Source organism: Cupressus sempervirens, chromosome 2 (assembly GCF_028749045.1).
Source record: "Cupressus sempervirens isolate cs-2001-9-10 chromosome 2, ASM2874904v1, whole genome shotgun sequence".
NCBI classification, from domain to species: Eukaryota; Viridiplantae; Streptophyta; class Pinopsida; order Cupressales; family Cupressaceae; genus Cupressus; species Cupressus sempervirens.
Window position 1 is genome coordinate 384,599,901 of NC_143119.1, and position 12,634 is coordinate 384,612,534.

Below are 12,634 nucleotides of genomic sequence, written 5' to 3' on the forward strand. Positions count from 1 at the left end.
GTAACTTTGTCATTAGTTTTATCAATGTTTCTTCTTTGTAGCCCATAAGGCCTTGATATTTGAAGAACATTTCACATTGCATCTAAATCAAATTTAACAATCTCATCCCAGTCATTGAGAATCTCTTTCAAATCATCTATTTTTTGAGTCAAAGAGGAAATCAAGCTTTGCTCCATTTCATTCATATTTTTTATACATTTAAGGGCTTTAATTGTATATGTAATTGTTACCAATTTAGCCTATTTCTTAAATTGTTATGTTAAAATTGGTTACATACTGTACTGTGTGTTTTAAGTTGTGTTGTTGATCATGCATATTATAGAATGGTTTGGATGCAGAATGTGAAGTACATATATCAATAAATAAGAGAAATTGATCATTTTTATTCAAGTTATGTACAAGTACCAAGATAGTACACTTATTGAAATATATTTCAGAACTGTTTAATAAGGTACAAAATGTTCAAATTTTAGACAGTACTTAACACAATGCATTTATATACCACACAAGTCATGGCAACTTCTAATACAATATTTGAATAAACACATTGTACAAACAAAAAAGTATAGGAGAGATAAGGGGAAAAGCCTCCATTGCATTAATTGGAAGAATTGTTGATTTGAATGTTGAAGAAGATTTGAGTTTGCATCTCCATCTTTGAATACAATTGCAAAATATAAAAAATGGGGTGAGTTCATAAGAACTGAGCAATGGGAACCATTCCTACAATGTAATTATTCAAATAATTGCATTAAAAGATGTAAAGGCAACATAAATATTTGAAAACCAAAGTAGATTTTATGGTAATAAGTTTGTTTCATGTGCACATACAAGTATGAAATTTGAGGTTGTTGAAGGATCATGCATAAGATACACGCATAAAGCCTTTTAACAAAGTTGGGTAGGGGCAAAGACCTTGGAGAGATCATTGAGGGGGCATACATATGTTACAAGTATGAGATCATCTGGCTGAACCAAAGTAGTTGACTGAAGATTTGAGGAGATTATTAAAGGGATGTACATCAATTACAATTATAAAACCTTTCAATCAAATCATGAAGAAGAACGAGGACAATCACAAACAAAAGCATTAAAGCGATGAATCATTTTTTATTTGAAACCTTCTGTTTTTAATATCAGACAAGTCAAACATTAAAGGGATAAGTTGAATAGGATTGAAACCTTTTGTTACAACAAGTAGTAATAGGGCTTAAAACATAAGGTTGTAACGATAAATCAACAGGTGTGCTAAAAAGTGAAAGCTACAACATTTATGGAAGATACAAAGAGAGAAGATGGAACAACAATGTCTAATCAAGGAATGTATCCAAAAGAATTTTCAGTAAGCATAGGCAAATGGTTGTAAAACATGTGATTGAAATCTAACTGGGTAGATGCAAAAGTTGTTGAGTTAGAAAGTGTATGAAAAAAACTAAATACAGATAAGTTCCCATGCATATGAAAGTTGAGGTATAGTAAAAGATCATAACAATCAAGAATAATGTGCAAAAAATGATGGAGGCAATCCAAGAAAGAAGAGGAAGAAAAAAAAAGCTTCTCTTCAAAATGGCAATCAGAAAACTATGGATGAAATTCAGTGAAACAAGTTGCATGAAGATATATTAGAAAGAATGCTTGCGTGAGTTTTTGTTTCTAGCTTCTTTTAATTGCATTCAGTGTGCAAAGGATGGTGCTCTCTCATATATTCACCAAGTTTCAGAAAGCTTGCTCAGAGGTGCCAAGGGGCCCATGGTTATACATGGTAGATTCAAAAGGCTGATGAAAGTTTTGTATATGATATAGAGGTTAGTAAATGGCACCATATTAAATATCCCTGTGAGTTGAGTGAACATGTGAGGCATAAACTAGTAGCAGTTGTTGAAGGTTTGGTTTGTTTTAGGTCATCACTTAGGTATTTGACTATTTGCAATCCCCTTCACAACTTGTTACCACAAATGACCACTTATAGAGACTATAGAGACAATACATGTCATTGTCATGGTCTCCAATCAAATGTCATATATGTTATAGCAAAGCATACAACAACAATCCAAGCACCTACAACAAAGCATGGATATCTCATGACATTTCCAACCACTTATGGCATTCAAAATATATAAACAATAGAGTAAATGTCTCATGCATTAAACCAAATCCAAGATATATTACAATAGAGAACAAAGATTCCAGCAAGTAACCAAAACAATAATAGTTACGACAAGCAATAACTGCAAGAAATATGTGTATATTTGTCATTTGAAAGACCCATCTACAAGAGATATCTACAGCAATATCACTTTCTACAAAATGCAAAAATAAGAGATGGAAGTCATAATGTAAACCACTAAAAATGTACATATATTTCTCTCCAAAATCTGCAAGGAATTTGTGATTCATGGCACAATAATAGTCATGTTAACCTCATAAACAAGTCCAGATTTTCCTACAAATAGCGACCGATTCATGGCAAGAAGACCCAAGTCAATCAACAAAAGAAATAACTAGCATAGGTATGAACTAGCACTCGTGGCTACTCTTATGAACAACAGTAGCTAAGAATACCATGGAAAAGAAGACCATATGCACAAAATGGAGAAGGCACTTACGAAATAATAGAAAGGAGAAGACCCAGTAGCTCACAACAACAACCCATAACAAATCGGGCACTCACGGTTGTAGCTAATCAACAAATCTCATGCCCAACAATAGAGCGATGAGTATGAATCACAACAACTAGCAAATAAAGAAAAAAACCCATGAAGGAAATGGCTCTCAACATCGAACAGTCATGGCATCCAAGACACATGAACCCATAACTCTCCAAGAAATTGACGACATCAACAAAGAGCCATCTAATTGGAATAAGGCAGAGCTATGAAATAGCACGAAATGGAGAATAATGAAGCTCATGGCTATAACCATGAAAGCCAAGCCACGAAGAACAAAGCAACAACAAGGTCATGACATGAAGACGGCTCATGAAACAACCCAACACTCATGGTGACCATACAAACAACAACAATGGTACCTGAACAAAAGGCAAACACCAGAGAAAATCGTAGAACCAGTATGATGGCAGCTAGGGCTTATAAAACCCTTCTCATTTTTTTTCCATGCATCAAGAACAAAACAAAATAATAAGTCTTGACCTTTATGTTTTTTTGAGTTGTTTCCTTTTAATATTCCTCACTTGGAATTTGAAGAAATTTTGAGTTTGCAGAAGGTGGTTGCTCCTCTTTTTAAGTAATCCAAATGACTTGTTAATATTTACCTATATTAAGTGAAGATTATTCATTTTTTCATTTTAATGTGTAAATAGTAATAAGTTGTGATTATTATTTATCCAAAATGTATTAAATATATCTAAAGGTTTATTAAATAATTATATTGATTATTTAATATATTTAGTATTTACTTATACTTGCATAAAAATATTGTAAAATTAGTATATTAAGTATTTAAGTTATAAAATACATAATATATTAATTATTCTAAATGCAAATCAAATAAAAGTGAAGGGGCAGTTATGTTTTTTAGACTCAAAGTATCTTTCAGTTCAACCTTAGAGTTTATTTTACAACCAAGGAAGTTGTTTCAGTCAATTGGACGTTACATGGAGTTCATTCTCAGTTAAGGGCAATTTGAGTTTTCTCATGCAATTGAGAGCATTGATGTGTTATTTTTAGCATGTTATTGAGCAATTAAGGCAATTTTTGCATGGAGTTTAGTTTGGGAGCCTATTTTATGCAGTTTTGCATGGTTATTGATGAGATTGACATGCTATACATTGAAATCCAACTTAGGGTTTTGTGCATGATTTTTGAGGAGATGGAGGTAGTTTTTTAGTTAGCTATTAGTTGGACAAGTCGTTGAGAGTAGTTTTTAGGGGTTTCTTCATAGTTTGGATTAGTTTTGACTCATTTTTTTCATGCATATTTCTAATATTCGAATTAGGGTTTTGAGCTCTATTTATTGTACATTCACCTTATTATGAAATATCTTCTTTCGAGCTCAGATTTTTTGCACATTACAAATTTTGAGTTTGATTGTAAGAGCATTTTGTAATAGAGATTTTTTAGCATTGATTATACAGATTCAACGATTCTTTCTCTTTGATTTTTGTGCAATGTTGTGGGTTCTTTTCGTTTATGTGTTGTTTGTGCTTCATTAAAGCCATATTCCTTATTGCATATTAGAATCTCAATACTTTAATTGCAACTCTTTGTTTGTGTTCTTATTCTTTTTGCAAAAAATTGGTAAAACCTACGTTTTCCTTTCGAAGAAAAAGATTCTAGGTTCTTGAATATAATCACTTTTGTAGTTGCATGTTTGTCTGAGTATTGTGAATCATTCGTATTATGGGTGATTTTTATTGATTTGATTAAAGTTGCACATAAATCATTGGTGTATCACCTCATTTAGGTTAGTATACATTATTTTCATTCACTCCCCATCCCTTTTCCCAGATACAATTTAGGGTTTAGGTGATCATTATATAGGAACCGATCTAGCTACTAGAAATTCATCTCTCATTTTAGGACAACCCACCAACTGAGAGAGTTTCCATCTTTCAACAGGATAGCTAGATATCACATCTTGCTATAGGCACAATCTTGATTGACAACAGTTTTTGGCATACCCAATGGGACTCCAAACTACTTCATAGTTCTTTGAATTACAAAATTTTACTATTGTTTTGGTGTGAACAATAGTATTCTAGCCTTTCTAAAGGTATTTTATTAGCACTTGGCAACTCTGTTTTGAGGGTTTATCACATATAGAATTGCAGTTTTGGTGATTCTCTTAATGAGAACTCTTGCAAAATCAACAAGAGGAAGAAGAACACCACAGGCTGCAAGAGGAAGGTTTGCTTCATTGTTTGAATCAAATTTCTCTATATTTGAGGATTAGTCCACAAATTCAGAGAAATCTAAAATAATTATTGAAGATATTAGTTTTCTAGAAGATTTTAGTGTTCTTGATAATTCTGAATCTGAATTGCCCATTTTTGAGGAACTACCAAGGGATCAATTTACTTTTGTAGCATCTACAAGTGGTACTCCAGCTATTGTTCAAAGTTTGAAAACACATCAATGAAAGGTAAATCAACCTAACCAACCTTTATTGCCACTTTTAATATAGCAACAAGTACCACCAGTTCATCAAATGGCCCAAAAACTTGTCGTTCGTAGCTTTTAATGTTGGTAGCCCTTTACAAATTGTTGCTCATCATGATATTCCACTAGCAACATTAAAAATTGTACCATATTTTACTAGTGAAAATCAAATTCAGGAGTGGAAAATATTTGGGATATAACTACTCTTTGTGGATTGCATTAAGTTCAACATGAGGATGTGGCCTTAAAGTTACTAGTAGCCTCTTTTAGAGGAAAATCATTCATTTGTTTTTGAAGTTTAGCGATAAACTCAATTGCTTCATGGGACGCATTGGAAGCTTATTAATCAGCAAGTTTGAGGATAACTCTGATAACCTCTCATTGTTTGAAAAATTGACTACCATCAAAAGGCATCCTAATAAGCATATTTTTTATTTTAACTTTCGTTTTCAGCAAACTTGTGACATAATTCTAGCATATGTTAAACCTTCTAATGATTGCATTCTTATTTTATTTGAAGGCTTTTAACAGTGATATTTCAGTTATGATACAGTCTATGGGAGGGTGAACTTTCCCTAATGCATCTGATATCATTGTAAGAGTTGACAACAACTTGGTACAAGTTGAGAAGTTACCTCCTAGGCATCCAATGCCTTATTTTATAGAAATACAGCCAGTCGTACTAGCTATTATACCACCATTAGCTATCATTCTACATATGCCACCATTACCAGCATTTAACATGCAAGCTATAGCAGAAGAACATATTGCTACAGCTCCTATTAGAGAGTTAAAAGAGCATATTTTTGACTTAATGGAGAAAAGTGACAATATTATGCAAACCTTGCAAAGTTATGGAAATGAAATAAAAAAATTGAAGAGGCAACAAGGTCAATACAATAGGCCTAATCAAGCTTCCTATCAGGAAAATAGGCAATCAAATCAAGCCTCAAAATCAAACCAGCCAAGGCAAGCTCAAGGACAACAAAAAAATTATGGTCAAAGAGCTAGTCAGCCCTACAATTATGCAACTCATAGTACTTCTAAAGAGTTGGCAGTTGTTCCTCAAAACAACTATGCACATGATGAGTGGTGCAATACTTGTAACATTGGTCATTTTTGGCTTGAATGTACGCATGTGCTTGAGGTAAGAAGATACGATCTTAAATGACAACAAGTAACTATTGAAGGAGAAGTTTATCATGATCAAATGCAGCAACAAGGTAACTCGAATGTTACTCTAATGAATTTTAATGAAGATGAAGTTGTAGTAGCGAATTTTGATCCAAACCAAGTTTGGAGACCTATAGTAGTGGGCACAAGGTCAAAGACCTAGGTTGGAAATGATCAACAAAAGACTGATAAGGTACAACAACTTGCTGTTAAGCCAAAATAGCAAGTGGATAAGGCAAAACAACAACAAGTTAACATTATTAATACTCAACCAAGACCTTCAAATGTGCAAAAGACACAATATGTGCTAAAGGAACAACATGGATAGCAAGTGCAAGCTCAAAATACAACTTTACAACCATCACAACAACAAAAGGAGCTAGTTGTACCAAAACATTAGCCCAAGGTTAGTACACAAAATTTCAATGTCATTGAGCATTTGAAGAAGACTCATGTCCCTATTTTTATGTGGGATGTTTTAGCACTCCCAAGTCAAAAAGATATGCTACAGGAAGCATTACAGTCACTCACTTTGACTGATGATGCTTAGCACACCAAAATCTTAAAGTCCTAATGGCTGCAAATAGTAATACAACCCAACAGCCATCCAAGCTAGTTAAACCACCACTTTTTTATGTTACTATCATAATAGGCAAGTACCTTATTCATAATTACTCGATAGATTCAAGTGCTACTAGCTCAAATATGCCAAAGAAAAGTGTAGACCATCTAGGCCTCAAATATGAGCCACTTGAGAAAGGGGTAGTTCAACTAGATGGGGTAGCTATTGAGCCAGTTGGAGTTATAAGGAACTTCGATTTGACCTTGCATTCTTGTCCTAGCTTTTTAGTACCTATGGATATTTACATCATTAAATTGCCTCCCTATTTTTCCATATGTTTATCATGAGATGTCACTACCAAAATAGGAGGTTATTTATCTATAGATTGGTCTCATATACTTTTCTGCACTAGGTATGGCACTAAGGTCACAATTCCATCTAAACCTATTACAAAGGATTGCATTGAACATCATATTGTTATTACTAAAAATGACACAACAACTATTTTATTTGATCAAGAGGAAATAAGTATGTTTCATAAGCCTAAAACACAGACATACAATTTTAATTATTGGATGTATGGGCTACTGAAAATGCTGAAATTATGGAAGAACTGCTTGAAGAACCAAGTTTGGGCAATTATGTTATTCATGAGACTATTGATTTTCTGCCAAATGTCATGAACGGTGCAGATTTAAGTTCAGGATAGCAAGACAATGTTGTATGGAATTTTTTTTTTGATGGTTCACATAGAAAAACAGGTGCATGAGGAGGTTGTATGCTGATTTCATCAACAAATGAAAAGTATTATGCATCTTTTAGATTTACTTTCAATTGTACCAACAATGCTACTAAATATGAAGTGCTTGTGAATGGATTAAAATGGGTCATAAGCGAGGTATCAGTTGTTTACAAGTTTTTGGTGATTTTGAATTGATTGTTAACCAAGTTAGAGGCATCCTTTCAACCAAAAATGATCTATTGAAAAGTTATAAGCATGTTGTGTGGGATTTAATTGAAGGGTTTGAAGCTTTTAACTTGCAATCTATTCTTAGAAATCAGAATAAACATGCTTACAGACTTGCTGCAATTGGTGCACAATATGATATACCATCTGAAATCAATAAAGATAAATGAAATAATCATGTAAAATTTATTGTCAGACCTGTTGTACCAAATAATGCTGAAAGTTGGCAAGTTTTTGAAGCTGACCAGCATATTGTTAACTTTTTAAGGGAAGAAGATGAATTTTCTCAGCCTAACTAGGAGAAATTATAGGATTAGTATGATGATTAGAGCATTCAACTAAGGACAAACAAGATGCCTAAAGGTTTAATAACTTTAGAATCTATTTTTAATATTGATGATCAATTTAAGAAGGATAAATCCAACTTGCAGATCAAAGAAGATCACTATGAAGAAATTGAAGTTGCAAAAGATAAAATGCTAAAACTTGGAAAGGTATGTACTTCAGAAGAGCATCAAACTTTTGTTAATTTATGCCATGAATTCCATGATATTATTGCTTAGAATTATTCAAATCTAATGGGATTTGATCCTAATATTGCTCAACATACCATTGAACTAGAACCTGGTGCAAAACTAGTTAGACAAAAACAAAGGCTAGTAAATCCAAATTTAGAGCCTCTTATGATCAAAGAATTGAATAAGTTAAGTGAGAGCAATATTATATTTCTTATTAAGCATACTTGTTTGGTGTCAAATTTGATTTTAGTAAGGAAGAAGAATAAATAAATCAAATTGTGTGTTGATTTCCATGACTTAAATAGAGCTTCATTGAAGAATAGACATCCTTTACCTTTAATGGAACAAATTTTACAAGTTGTTTCAGGTTTTCATTGCTGGATGGTTTCTCTGGTTATAACTAGATCTTGGTCAAAGAAGAGGATAGATGTAAAACAACATTTACTACCAAATGAGGAACTATGGCTTATCAGAAGATGTCATTTGGTTTGTCAAATGCAGGTGTAACTTTTTAGAAAGCAATGGATAAGTCTTTCTTAAACTTAATGTGTAGGTTTGTACTTGTTTATCTTGATGATATTATTGTTTTTTCAAAGAATGCAGCAGATAATTTTCAACACTTAAGGGTGATATTTGAGAGATGTGAGGAATATGGTATTTACTTGAATCCAAAGAAAAATATTTTTTCTATCCATAAGGATAAGTTTCTTGGATTTATTGTTTCTAAAGAAGGCATTACCATTGAACCTGAAAGAGTAAGTGCAATTCTCGCTCTACTATTTCTAGCTCATAAAAAAGGACTTCAAAGTTTCTTGGGTAGAATTAACTTTGTGAGGAGATTCATTCCAAATATTGTTGAATTATTAATGCCATTAATAGCTATGTTAAGAAAGGGTATGGTTTTCAATTGGACAAAAGAAGGTAAACATAGTTTTGAGTTGATAAAAGAAGCATTAGCTGCTGCTCCTACATTGTTACATCTAAATTTTTTAAAAGATTTCATATTATATGCCTACGGAATCGTTGATAACATTGCTTCCATGTTAGTACAACAGAATGACGAAGGTTTCAAATAGCCATTAGCATTTTTCAGTCAAAAACTTAAAGATTATGAATTGCATTATATGTTTGTTGAGAAACTTCTTGTTATAAGAAGTTTGAAAAAGTTTAGGCGTATGCTTTTGAATAATGAAATTAAGCTAATGGTTTCTCACCCTTTTGTTAAAGATTTCTATTAAACAAAGATCTAAACACTAAAAGAGCAGGATGGATTACAAAAGCAATAAAATATGACATTGAAATTCAAGTAACCAAGCTGGTGAGAGGCAAGGCTTTATGTGAAAAACTTGCTGGAAATGGAGACAATAATTTAATTGGTGATGTTGATGTTGTTTTAGCCTTACTAGATGATGAACAACCTATTGTCCACAATATTCAAAATGATTGAGTGGATGATATGATTAATTTCTTGCAAATAAGACGTTGCCCTGAAGGTTTGGAAAGGTCAAAACAGAGGTATTATAAATTGCAAGCTATTCCTTACTGTTTGATGAATGGTATTTTATTTAAGAAAGATTTGCAAGGTGTTTTACTAAGATTTATTAAACCAGATCAAATTGAGCATATTTTACATCAGTTTCATGAAGGGCCAGTTGGAAGCCACTTCTCACCAAGAGCTATAGCCCTTAAAGTGATGAAGGTAGGCTATTATTGGCCAAGTGTGTTTAAAGACACACATTCTTGGGTAAGAAAGTGTAGGCAATGCTCAATTTTTGTTGGTAAAGAGAAATTAGTTGTGTTGCCCTTGCAACCTATTTAGGTGGACCAACCATTTATGAGATGGGGTCTAGACTTTATTAGCGTCATTAATGCACCTTCAAGTGTAGGTCATAAGTGGGTATTGACAGCCATTGATTATTTTACAAAGTGTATTGAAGCAGTGGCTCTTAGAGATTCCAATGAGAATGTTGTTTTAAATCTTTATGATGATTTAGTTTGTGAATTTGGCGTACTAGATTCATTTATTTCAAATAACGCACTTGCATTTACAAGAAATAAAATTGCAGAATGGGTTGTTAAAAAAGGTGTGTATCTAAATACTTCATCAAATTACTACCTATAGGGTAATGGGCAAGTTGAATCCACTAATGAGAACCCGATTCATATTATAAAGAAGACATTAGGAGGGAATCAATGTTCTTAGCATGAAAATTTGAAATTAACGCTATGGGCTGATAGGATAACTCCTAAAAGATCAACTGGTATGTCTCCTTATACACTAGTTTATGGTTAAGAAGCTAGATTACCTATCTCAATTGGGTTTCTAGCATTAGATTTTATACATCAATTGGACATGATTGATGAAGAGCCTATGATTATGAGGCTAGCTCAACTCACTGAATTAGAGGAGAAAAGGAGGGGTGCTTTGCAAAAGATTGAGAATCATCAAGCTCAGATGAAAAGAACATTTGATAAGAAAGCAATTCCTAAAAATTTCTAGCTAGGATACATAGTATTGAAATGGGATGAATTGAAAAGTAGGCCTAGGAAACATATGAAGTTCGATGCCATGTGGGATGGTTTGTATATCATAATAGGAAGTACACCACACAATGCTTTCCATTTGTCTACACTTGAAGGAGAGGAGTTGTGAATCCCAATTAATGGGATTCACCTCAAGCGATGCTTTTGGGGCATTTTTCAGATTTCAATAAGTGCCTTCACACAATAGAATATGGGTGTGATTCTTTTTTTTTTTTAAAGATTTTAATAAGTATTGTTTGAGCACATTCAATTTCAAGTTTCAGTGTGTTAGTTGTTAGTTGTTAGTAATAAAATTGAAGACTACAACATATCATTATCAATCTGTCATCAATGCATGAGGTACATATCACACAAAGCATGGAATAGATTCTAATGCCTTGAATCATACATACTCCATCAGTTCATAATAGGTTCACAATGACATGGTATAGTTTTCAGCCATTCAGTTATAAACAAATCAAAAAGCATTCATACATATTGCTAGTACAAATTCTTTTGAATCAATCTTAGAAAAACAACAAGTACTAATTTTGATTTTTGAGTTATAGTTGATTTTAAAAGTATCTTGAGGCATAATAGCAATATGATGTATTATTCATCATCATATTTGACTAATATACCATTGTAAAAAAACATAAAGACACCCCAAAAAAAGGAGTTGTGGTCACTCCAAGACAACTTGTATATCACCCCAATATAAGCATAAACAACACACTAGGTTGTTGTTATGATGCAAGGTATAGTTTCAAGTTCTACAATTGAGTTTTATAGTTTATTTCAGTATGTTTTCAATTAAATTTGCAAGTTTTTGTAACAACCAACAACTATTAGCCTTCACTACTAGGATATAGTTATTATGTCACAGAAAAGAGATCATAAAACAAAACTATATACATCTCTTTGCTATGATACAACTACATCATGATGATCGAAACAAACATCTATAGAATCCTATGGTAGCTTATAGATTTGGTTCAAGTTTTAAGTTTTAGTTCAATTTTAGTTTGGTATGGTGTGGTGTGCTTCTTTCAACAAGCATGTTTAGGTGTTTTTTTTTTATAAATTTTTTAAAGTTTTAATTTTTAATTTTTAATTTTAATTTTAATTTTATAAAAAAAATCCAGTTTGATAGTTTTCTAGTTTTTTAGAAGGTCCAGTTTTCTAAATGGTGAAGATAACTTTGTGCCTAATGGATAGGCACAAGGCAGATGGTATATTACTGTTTACCAGGCAAAAACTCCTAAGAAGTCACCAAAAATGTTACCAATTTAGCCTACCTCCTAAATTGTTATGTTAAAATTGCTTATATACTGCACTCTATGTTTTAAGTTGTTGATCACATGCATATTACAAAATGATTTGGATATAGAACGTGAAGTACATATATCAATAAACACGAGAAATTGATCATTTTTATTCAAGTTATGTACACATACCAAACTAGTACATTTTTATTAAAATATATTTTTGAAGTATTTTATAAGGTACAAAATGTTCAAATTTAGATAGTACTTGATACAATACATTCAGATACCACACAAGTCATGGCAGCTCCTAATACAATATTTGAATAAATACATTGCATAAACAGAAAAGTACTGGAGAGGTAAGGGGAAAAGCCTCCTTTGCCTAAATAGAAGAGTTGTTGATCTGAATATCAAAGAAGATTTGAGTCTACATCTCCATCTTTGAATACAATTGCAAAATATAAAGGGGGTCAATTCATATGAATTGAGCAATGAAAACCATTCCA